Here is a 10940-nt window from a genome sequence, read left to right as displayed (position 1 = left end):
ATGACACCAACTCCGACTCCATGACTCTGACTCCCTCATACATTGCTCATGTTTAATTGATAAATTTACTGTAGCACAGATTCATCTCAGCTAAAAGTCTAGACCCTGAGATCAGGAATAGGACATTCATAGGACATTTCATAACTTTCCCAAATTCTTGTGAAAAAATATTCCCCACAAACTGTATTGAACTACTGCACCCAATTTATTATATATTTTCGGAGTCGTTCCATTTTATACCAACTCCACAGCCCTGGCTTAAACAGTGGAAAACCCCCACAAGTGACCCCATTTTGGAAGCTAGACCCTTTAAGGAACGTATCTAGATGTATAGTGAGCACTTTGAACCCCAAGTGTTTTACAAAAGTTTATAATGTAGAGCCATGAAAATAAAAACAAAAACACTTTTTTTGAACAAAAATAATCTTTTAGGCCCCATTTTTTTTATCTTCATAAGGATAACATGAGAAATTGAACCCCAAAAGTTGTTGAGCCATTTCTCCTGAGTACGCTGATGCCCCCATATGTGGGGTAAAACTATTGAAGGGCACACGGCAGGGCTCAGAAAGGAAGAAGAGAAATTTTGGAATGCACACTTTGATGGAATAGTCTGCAGGTGTCATATTGCGTTTGGAAAGCCCCTGATGTGCTTTAACAGTGGAAAAACCATACAAATTACCCCATTTTGGAAACTAGACACAAGGAATAAATCTAGATGTGTGGTGAGCACAGGTGCATCACAGAATTTTACAACATGGATGTGTAAAAATAAAAAAATATATACAGTAGTTTCCCCACAAAAAATTTGTTTTAGCCCCCAATATTTTCATTTTCACAAGGATAGCAGGGAAAATGAACTCATCTAGCGGTGCAGTGAGCATGTTGACACCACATGTGCCTTACAGAAATTTACCCCATTGGGCGGTGAAGAAAGAATAATTACATTTTTCACCACCAAAGTTTTGTTTTAGATTTTACATTTTCACACAGGAAAATGGGTAAAAATGGCACCAAAATTTGTCCCACAATTTATGCTGAATGTGGAAATACCCCATATGTGGCTGTACAGTACTGCTTAGCCACATCGTGAGACTCCGGAGGGAAGGAGCGCTATTTGCCTCCTGGAGCGCAGATTTTGCTAGAATAGTTTGCAGACTCCATTAACAGAGACCCTAAGTGCTAAAAGAGCAGAATCTCCCCTCAAGTGACTCCATTTTGGAAATTATACCCCTTTGAGAATTTATGTACAGGTGTGGGGAGGATTTTATCTACATGGGTGTTTTCCAGAAACAAGCAGCAGTGGATGCTGCTGACTGAAAATTGCAAACTGCCATTGTAGTGACCAGTACGTTACGCCTAGCTTGTGCTTCTGGAGACATGCACCCGTAAATTAGGCGGGCTCTTGTCGCAAAAGTAGTGCCAAACATGTGGATGCTAACTGCGATTTAGGCACACTGTGGGGCTCAAAAGGGAGGTGGGCATTTGTATTTGGGAGCACAGAATTTACTGAATTTCTTTTGGGGGCAAGAGCCATTTCGCTTTTCCAGAGCTTTTGTGCTACTAATAACGTGGAAGCCCCCTATATTTCCGTTAACAGATGATGGACCCGAGTGGGTACTTGCTTTTTTCGTGGATTGAGCCAAAGCTTTTATTGTGATCCAAAATGTTATGTAAAATGTTCCCATTTATCCTGTGCTCTAAGCTCAGCAGTGATATCGGGGTTTCCATTTAAATCTAAGAGTGACTTAATTCAGATGAAACTCCAGAGGGATCCATTCATTATAATGAGGCAGCAGAGTTACTCTGGACCCTGTCTGGCCTCTGTTTAGCAGTGTCCTTTTTTTTCAGAGGTGAATAAAACTATGGCCGACGGCACTTTTTTATGCACACCTAATAAAAAAGACGGACATCGTGGGATTACAGGCCACACGGCGTCCACAGGGTCTCCATTTGCCTCATTATAGGAAATCTTCCGCCGGTTGTTCCGTCTGAATCACGTATTTCAGAGATTTACACAGGAAGCACTGTGAGTGCTCAGCACAGGATAAATGTGAGCCGAGCCTTACTGCAATCCTTGGGAGGCAGAAGGAACAAATCAGCAGCAGGTGAAGAATTGGCTTAATTTATTTTTTACGCTATTCCTTGTGCGGTGTAAGTGATTAGACGACTTTATTCTTCAGGTCGGTGCGATTACAGCGATACCAGATTTATAATGGGTTTTTATGTTTGGCAGCTGTCACACACTAAAAGTGCTTTTTTTTCCTCCAAACACTAGTTTCTCCAAACACTAGTTTTTGCAGAGCCATATTTTGAGAGCTATAATTTTTTCATATTTCGGCTGACAGAGTCAAGGTAACGATTTTAGCGGTAACATTTTTATTTACATTTGTCTTTTTGATCGCGTTTTATTCCACTTTTTCTTCAGCGGCATGATGATAAAACACCTTTTTTTTCCTTCATTTTTTTAATTTTTTTTTACCGTGTTCACTAAAGGGGTAAATAGTGGGATTGTTTCATAGGTCAGGTCATTCCTGACGAGGCATAATATTTATGGGTACTACGCCAGATGACCTGGCCCCCACAGTCACCAGACCTGAACCCAATCGAGATGGTTTGGGGTGAGCTGGATAGCAGAGTGAAGGCAAAAGGGCCAACAAGTGCTAAGCATCTCTGGGAACTCCTTCAAGATTGTTGGAAGACCATTTCCGGTGACTACCACTTGAAGCTCATCAAGAGAATGCCAAGAGTGTGCAAAGCAGTCATCAAAGCAAAAGGTGGCTACTTTGAAGAACCTAGAATATGACATATTTTCAGTTATTTCACACTTTTTTGTTAAGTATATAATTCCACATGTGTTAATTCATAGTTTTGATGCCTTCAGTGTGAATGTACAATTTTCAAAGTCATGAAAATACAGAAAAATCTTTAAATGAGAAGGTGTGTCCAAACTTTTGGTCTGTACTGTATATGTTACATTTTTGAAGAACTGGGGGAAAGAGATTCAGTGGCCAAGAATTAATCTGAACCCAATCAAGACACCTATGGGGAATTCTGAAGAGACAAGTTAAAGAGGTTGTTCCATGAACAGAAGTTCATTTTAATCAATAGATTTTGAAATAATTATAATTTCCACAATTAGATGTGTTTAAAAAAAAGGTTTCTGTGCTGAGATAATCTTATAAATGTGCCCCTGCTGTGTACTATGTAATGGCTGTGTCTGACCGTGCAGGAACATGATCTGATCATACTACATCTCCTGGGCAAGGGGGTTGAAAAAAAGTGAACAGACATTACAGCAGGGGACCACAGATGATTCTTTCTTTGAAGTATAACATTGTTTAAGAACAGGCAGGGAAATGTTTTATCTCACAAAAAGAATCAGCTGTGAACCCACGCTGTAATGTCTGTATACTCTTTTGCTCCCCCCACCCCCTGCCCAAGAGATGTGGCATTATCAGACTATGTCTCTGTATGGTCGGTGAGACATGGCCATTACACAGTACACAACAGGGGCACATTTATAAGATCTCAGCAAAGAAACATTTTATTTAAACACATCCGATTGTGGAACTTATTATTCCAAAATCTATTGATTAAAATGTACTTTTGTTTATGTGAAAAACCCCTTTAAGCATCACTCTCATCCATCATCCAGGCTCTAAAAGAGGTTGTTCTTGAAAAAAGGGAAGAGATAGATGTTGCAATATGTCACCAACTTGTTCATTCCATGCCTAGAAAACTTGGTGTTGTCCTTAAAAGTCATGAAGCTCATACCAAATACTAGATGTAGTAGTTTTTGATGTGGGGTGTATACATTTTTGCATTAACTAATTTGAGAAAAACTGAAGATTTTGTAAGAAAAGTCATAAGTTCATACTTTAACTGCTGGCTACAGCAAGCTCCAGGGATAAAAGCTGGGAGGTAGCACAGGTGCAAAATACTGGTGAACAACCACTCACACCGACCATTCATAGGGAAAGGGGTGAATGATTAGAATTCTAGATGCATGTGAATAAAACCTGCATAATGTGCCAGTCACACAGATACGTGTAGTGCACCACGCCGGCTTATTATGTATAAGTGCGCCAACCATCCTATTTTCCCCACCAACACTACAGAGCCTGGTTGTATCCTGCAAAGATTAAAAATATTAGAGTTAATGGTTTATATTTTGAGCAAAATATGCAAGTTTGTAACCTGTGTCATAGGTCCCCATTTTCTTGTGAGTTCCTACACTAAAATTACAAGCAATTCACTGAAAAGGACATTAAATCCCCCAAAACTGTAAGAGCAAAAAGCAGCCTAATTTACCAATACTTGATCACAATACTAATGCATTAAGGATGTAGCTGACCACCATGATAAAAAGACAGAGCACTACACATACAAAGGGCCAGACTGGCCATTAGACGGGTCGGTACAGCCGTGGGCCACACTGTCTGGTACACTGTTAACAATATCAGCTTCCTGTGGATGCTGATACTGATAAGGACACGTTCACACTAGGTTTTTTTTCAGCTTTTTTTTAATGAAAATTTTCAGCTGTGTTTTACAGTACCAGCAAAGTTTAAGATTTCAGAAATCTCATGCACACACCTTGGTTTTTGTGTCATCAGTATTTTGTGCTTTGCATGTTTTTTTGTTGTACAATAGAGCAAAAAACGCCTCGTGTGAACACAGACATCAGGCTTTGCTGCATTTTTAGTGAAAAAAAATCAAGTACAACAGTATGTGAAACTCATTTATTTTTGTGTTTTTCCCAAGTTTACCATCTTGTCTTGGTCACCTGAGATTACAATTTGGATTAGTACAGTTTAATTAAATTTTTGATGTTTACAACAATAAACATTGGTTGAGCCAGGTGTGTGATTGAACAATACCTGAGCAACTCAATGGCAGACCATAGTTTGAAAATAAATAGTGTCCTATAAACTCAATGCACTGCCAGTGTCTTAAGTAAACTATTCCTGAACAATTAACCTCCCTCAACTGTTATATTTGTAATTCGGGTTAATATAGTTTCACATATATTTTGCATTGGTGACATGTGTTCATGCTTCTGTGATGAAAGCAAAGCTGAATTTTGGGATCTTGAAAAACGCACCAAAACTGGAGTTTTTGACGCAGCTTCTTTCCTGCCAAGAGATCAGGTTTTGCTGCAGAGAAAAATGCTGAAAAAACGCCTAGTGTGAACATACCCTAACAGTTGTGATTGAGCATAGAGCTACTATATTAGTGCCACATCGCTTACTGTTAGGCCACAGGATACCTCTGGCCAGCTGGAGGCCGGCACCGCACAGGGGATATCAGGCTGTGCGGTGACATCACTGCATCACGCCATGCGCATTCACTGAGACACAGGTTAGAAGAGGGGACAGAGACTCGGGACTGTGGAGAACAATCCTACTATATAGTGGACCATGTGGGACTATCATACTGTATGAGGGCTGTGTGATGCCTTTATACTGTATACTGTATTGGGAGGCCCAACATAATGTTAAGCTAACAGATGGATTAGAGAAGGCACAGCGCGCCAGCTTCAGCAATCAAATGTACTCGCGTCTTTCACTTCCGAATCACATCTGGGTGACATCAGCAGCGTAATCAGATCAGCGGCACCGCAGAGGTGCATACAACGTCGGTGGTAAGTGCTTCAGTGAAGCCGGATAGAAGATTTGTTGTAATAGGGTGGGGAGGGATTTGAGGAGAAAGTATGGGGAGCGATCAGAGTTGGGTGCAGACACAGTATGGAGAGCAAGGGGGGATGGGTGCTGACAGTATGGGGAGCGAGGAAGGGGAGATGGGTACAGACACAGTATTGGGAGCAAGAGAGGGAGGGATGGTGTCATGTATTCCACAGGGACGACACCGGGGAGATCACGCAATACCTCACCGTGCCGTCACTATCAGGATTTTGCCAGGGATCCGCGAGCACACGGCCCCACTACTCACTACGGAGGTATCGGCAAGCAACCAGTGGGCATATGGCGTCACACCTCTGGATTCCAGCGCATGGAATATGTGTTTACGCCCTCCATACGATCACTGTCAGCTTCACAATAGCCCAATTATTAATATTATTGGCTGCCACCACCGGCCGAGTTTGAAATATAATACAGGCCTGGCCAAACGCCTGCGTTCTGGTAGCATATAGCTTCGGGGGAGGGAGCGATTACAGGACAAAAGAAACAGAAATATTTATATTTAATCCAAAAGGGAGGCAGTGTTTAGGAAAAATATATACAAGGATGTTATAAAGGAGACATTTATAGTACAGAATAGACAGTTACATAAAATAGGATTACAGAAGAAACTTATTATAGAGTTCGCAGAGACGAATAAGTATAGCTGTAGGGGGGGCTCCCAGATTTGATTTGAGCGTTATCTAAAGCAATCTGTTGCTTATAGTCTATATACCCACTTGGCAAAGAACATTGATCAATCTTCCGTCGGCTCTCTTGTGTCGAAGGGGAAGATCGGCCCACACACCCCTGTGATGACATCATATGGGCTCGGGCTCCACCCTTCATGTTTGTATTTAAAACCTGCTTTTGGGATAACTTATCGCTTGTTGATCACAGAAGCTTGCAAACGACGCCATTTTTTCCGTTATGATTTTAGCTTCATTTAGAGACCACACATGGCGCAGTTTCGATCCGTTATTCTGGTGCTTTTGCGCTACAGCTCCACGGAGGGGTTTATGGCTATGCAAAAATAAGCATATTATTCCTTGGCTGACCCTGCCACTAAAAATATAGGTTCCGTTATTATCGGACGTATGGAACTTTAGTTATTCCGTATTTCGTATCGGAGTCAAAAATCCTGCAGTTTGTGGTTGGGGAATTGTCTTAATTATTGTAAGTGCGTTTGATGCCTAACGAGCCATTTCCTCTCTCCTTCCATCTCTGCCCATCTGCTGGAGGTGTCTACTTCGCAGGTCTGTGCTAAGAGGAACTGCATTCGTATGTTAAATAGAATAGGCTATTGAGATTCTTGTACTGTTATTGGCATACAGACAGCTGCGTGGAGTGTCAGCTCTTGTCTCGTGACAAATAGGGGATAAGGGACTGGTGAGGGGGGCTTCAGGGGGAGAAGGAAAATTTTCAATATCTCTCAATATTTCCCTGACAGATGGTTACAGACACAGTATGGTGAGCAAAGTGTGGGAATGGGTGCGGACACAGTATGGGGTGCAAGTAGACAAAATAGACACCGAGGGGATAAATATGTGAGGAGACAGTATGAGGAAGGGGGGAAAAATGTGTGCAGAGACTATTGAGAGGAATAGTGTGTGGGGGCAGTATAAAGAAAGGGCAGCATGGGAGTACAGTGTGCCGAGGATGGGGAATGTGATGAGGGGCACAGTGTAGAGACTGGGCACTATAGGGGAGACAGTGTGAGAGGACAGTGTGAAGAGGGGGCCCAGTATATACAGTATAGGAGAGGGGAAATGAAGGGCAAGTACCATAAGGAGGACAGTGTGTGGAAGTCATATTTTGTTCAGGGAACACAGTGAGAGGCAATTATTTATTGAGGGACTCAGCATAGGGCAGTTATTTTTATTCAGGAACATTATAATCACGCTACTATTTTTATGGGCATTGTGTGGTGATGTACTGCACAAGACCGGAGAAGATGGAAGTCTACAAAGACAAAGTGTGGATGAGAAAAGTCAATATAGCGTCTGAACAAGATGAAGAATAGAGAATGATTTCAATCAGAGACAATGTACCTGGACGTAAATGTTTGTATGTGATACTAATTCTCATCAGTACTGTGGTTTCAGCATGGTCCGCAGCCTGATGATGATTTATAACAACAACTCCCAGCATCATCTTACCATTGTTAAGGATATACTGGGAGTTTAGGTTCATGCGATAAAAATGATACAAATGTGTATGGATCTGATCTGACATTACTATTAATGTACCATGAACTGATGCCGGTTTTGGTGATGTAGTTCTGTGCTGATGGTGGTTCTGGTGCTGAATTCATGAATGAAAAGTGGTTCTGGTGATGTATCAATGGTGGTCCTGGTGATGTATTTATGTACTGCTAGTCATTATGGTAATGAATTTCTGTATTGCTGGTGGTTCTGGTGATGTATATCTGTACTGATGAGGTTTGTGATGGTGTGTTTCTGTATGGATGTCGGTTCTACTGATGCATTTCTGTACTGATAGTGATTTTATTGATGTATTATTGTGCTGTTATTGAATTTGATCGTGTACACATGTAATAATCCATGACTTGTATGATTACGTGATACATGTCTATATTAATAAAGCATTGTGTTTGACAAATTATAGGTTACTATATTTTTATTTATGTTAGGAGCATTAAAAGGGTTGTCTAAGTTTGTAATGAAAGTATGCAGTTACTCTACGTGACTGCAGACTTCTGAATTCCCACAGTGAGCACTGCAACCTAACTGGATTCTCTGATGCCATCGGTGAGAGCAGGAAGTCAAGAGACCACATGTATGCGATTTACATACATGCAATCATGTGCCAACTAGACATGCATGGCCTCGCTAAATTAAAATTAATTGAGTGAGGCTGGACACATCTAGTCGGAATCTGGTTGGAAGTTTGCAAACACTGCGTTTGTATGACCGTACACTCTTGCCGCAATCATGGAAGAATCCTAAAAGTGTGCAGTACACGCATTGTGAGAATTCAGAAGCCTGTTGTCACCTAGAATGACTGCCCCGTAGCATTCCAATCCTAAAAGCGTGTAATATACTCACTGTCAACTCAGCTTGCTAGTTCCAGAAGTCATCACATGGCCAATTCACTCAAGCGATTTGCATACTTACGGTCAAGTGAAATCTAGCGTTTCTGGTTGCTGCTCTCAGTTTTTCACTGAACATTGAGAATTAGGAAGAGCAGCTAGTTGGCACATGATTGTAAGTGTGTAAGTCGCATATGAATGAACGGTCACATGACGACTACTCAAACCGCATGAGGAAGGGGGGTTGCGCCAAACTGAATTCTTGCTCCCAGTGTGGAAAACCTAGATGTCAGGGACAAGATAATAGAACAGCACAAAGCTGGAATGGGCTACAAAACCATAAGTAAGACACTGGATGTGAAGGAGACAACTGTTGGTGCAATAGTAAGAAAATGGAAGAAATAAAAAATGACTGTCAATCGACATCCATCTGGGGCACCATGCAAAATCTCACCTCGTGGGGTATCCTTGATCATGAAGAAGGTGAGAGATCAGCCTAAAACTACACGTGGGGAACTTGTTAATTATCTCAAGGCAGCTGGGACCACAGTCACCGAAAATTACGCCTTAAAGGTTTAAAATCCTGCAGTGCCCGCAAGGTCCACCTGCTCAAGAAGGCACATGTGCAGGCCAGTCTGAAGCTTGCGAATGAACACCTGGATGATTCTGTGAGTTATTGGGAGAAGGTGCTGTGGTCAGATGAGACAAAAGTTGAGCTCTTTGGCATTAACTCAACTCGCCGTGTTTGGAGGAAGAAGGATAAGTATAACCCTGAGAACATCGTCCCAGTCGTGAAGCATGGTGGGCGAAACATTATACTTTGTAGGTGCTTTTCTGCAAAAGGGGACATGACGACTGCACCATACTGAAGGGAAGATGGATGGGGTCATGTATCGCAAGATTTTGGCCAACAACCTCCTTCCCTCAGTAACAGCACTGAAGATGGGTCGTGGCTGGATCTTCCAGCAAGACAATGACACAAAACATACAGCCAAGGCAACAAAGGGGTGGCTCAAAAAGAAGCACATTAAGGTCATGGAGTGGCCTAGCCAGTCTCCAGACCTTAATCCCATACAAAACTTATGGAGGGAGTTGAAGCTCCGAATTGCCAAGCGACAGCCTCAAAATCTTAATTATTTAGAGATGATCTGAAAAGAGGAGTGGTCCAAAATTCCTTCTGACATGTGCAAACCTCATCATCAACTACAAAAAACATCTGACTGCTGTGCTTGCCAACAGGGTTTTTGCCACCAATTATTAAGTGTTGTGAGCGCAGCACAGAAGCCGGGGAGAGACAGGAGGCAGAGGCACAGCCTCTATATAGCAAGCAGGAGAGTACAACAGCTGAGCAACTTGTAACAGGAATGGATAGGAGGCAAATCGATGATAGATGGACAAATGGAGAGGATTTGGAGACAAATTACAGGCAGGGATTGTCTCCCTGTCAGAGATATGAGTCCATGGATAGTGACTGTTAACAGGAAAAGAGCATCCAGGAACTGTCAGTAGCAGTCACAGACTACTATTCCAATATAAAAGCTTGCTACTCCAGCCAAATAACAATGGCATAGAGGAGTTTATAATTAATGGAGAGATATGCGTTTCTTTATAAGGGATTAAACTTCCCATCTATGCTTCCCCTTAAATATGTCCAGATGAGGAACAATCATAATCAAAGGATCATAACTCCTACCCTTAAGATAATGAAGAGACCTTTAAAAGGCTGTCTGCCACCTGTCAATCACATGAATCTAATAAAAAAAATGAGAATAGCTATCAGGAGATGAGTTCTCAAGAGCGCATTAACACAGAGGATTTAACCCTCAACTGGTGAGGTGGGGTTTGGCACACCCCAGTGAATTTTTGATCGGCTGCCACGTTTCATAATGCCCTCGGATTGAATCATCAAAGTATTACATTTTCCGATACTTGCGGGTGTCAAAAATTTGTTATACTCATGTGTAATCAATCGCCAATAAGAAAACGATTAAAACTAATGTGATCTTTGCATTTTCAGTAAAAATAAGAGATTTCTAAACACTGGGGTATTGGAAACCCCACCACCAGTTGCGTGACAAAAACCCCACCTCACCAGTTGAGGGTTAAATCTCCAAGAGAGAAAGAAAGAATCTGCAACCTTACGAACCAATGGTCTAAATTATACTAACACATCCTCTACATCTTCTTACCATAGAAGCAATAGCTTT

This window comes from Phyllobates terribilis, unplaced genomic scaffold (genome assembly GCF_046119375.1).
Source record: "Phyllobates terribilis strain yellow unplaced genomic scaffold, ASM4611937v1 Scaffold_350__1_contigs__length_1981717, whole genome shotgun sequence".
Lineage (NCBI taxonomy): Eukaryota > Metazoa > Chordata > Amphibia > Anura > Dendrobatidae > Phyllobates > Phyllobates terribilis.
Note: the sequence above shows the minus strand (reverse complement) of the source record.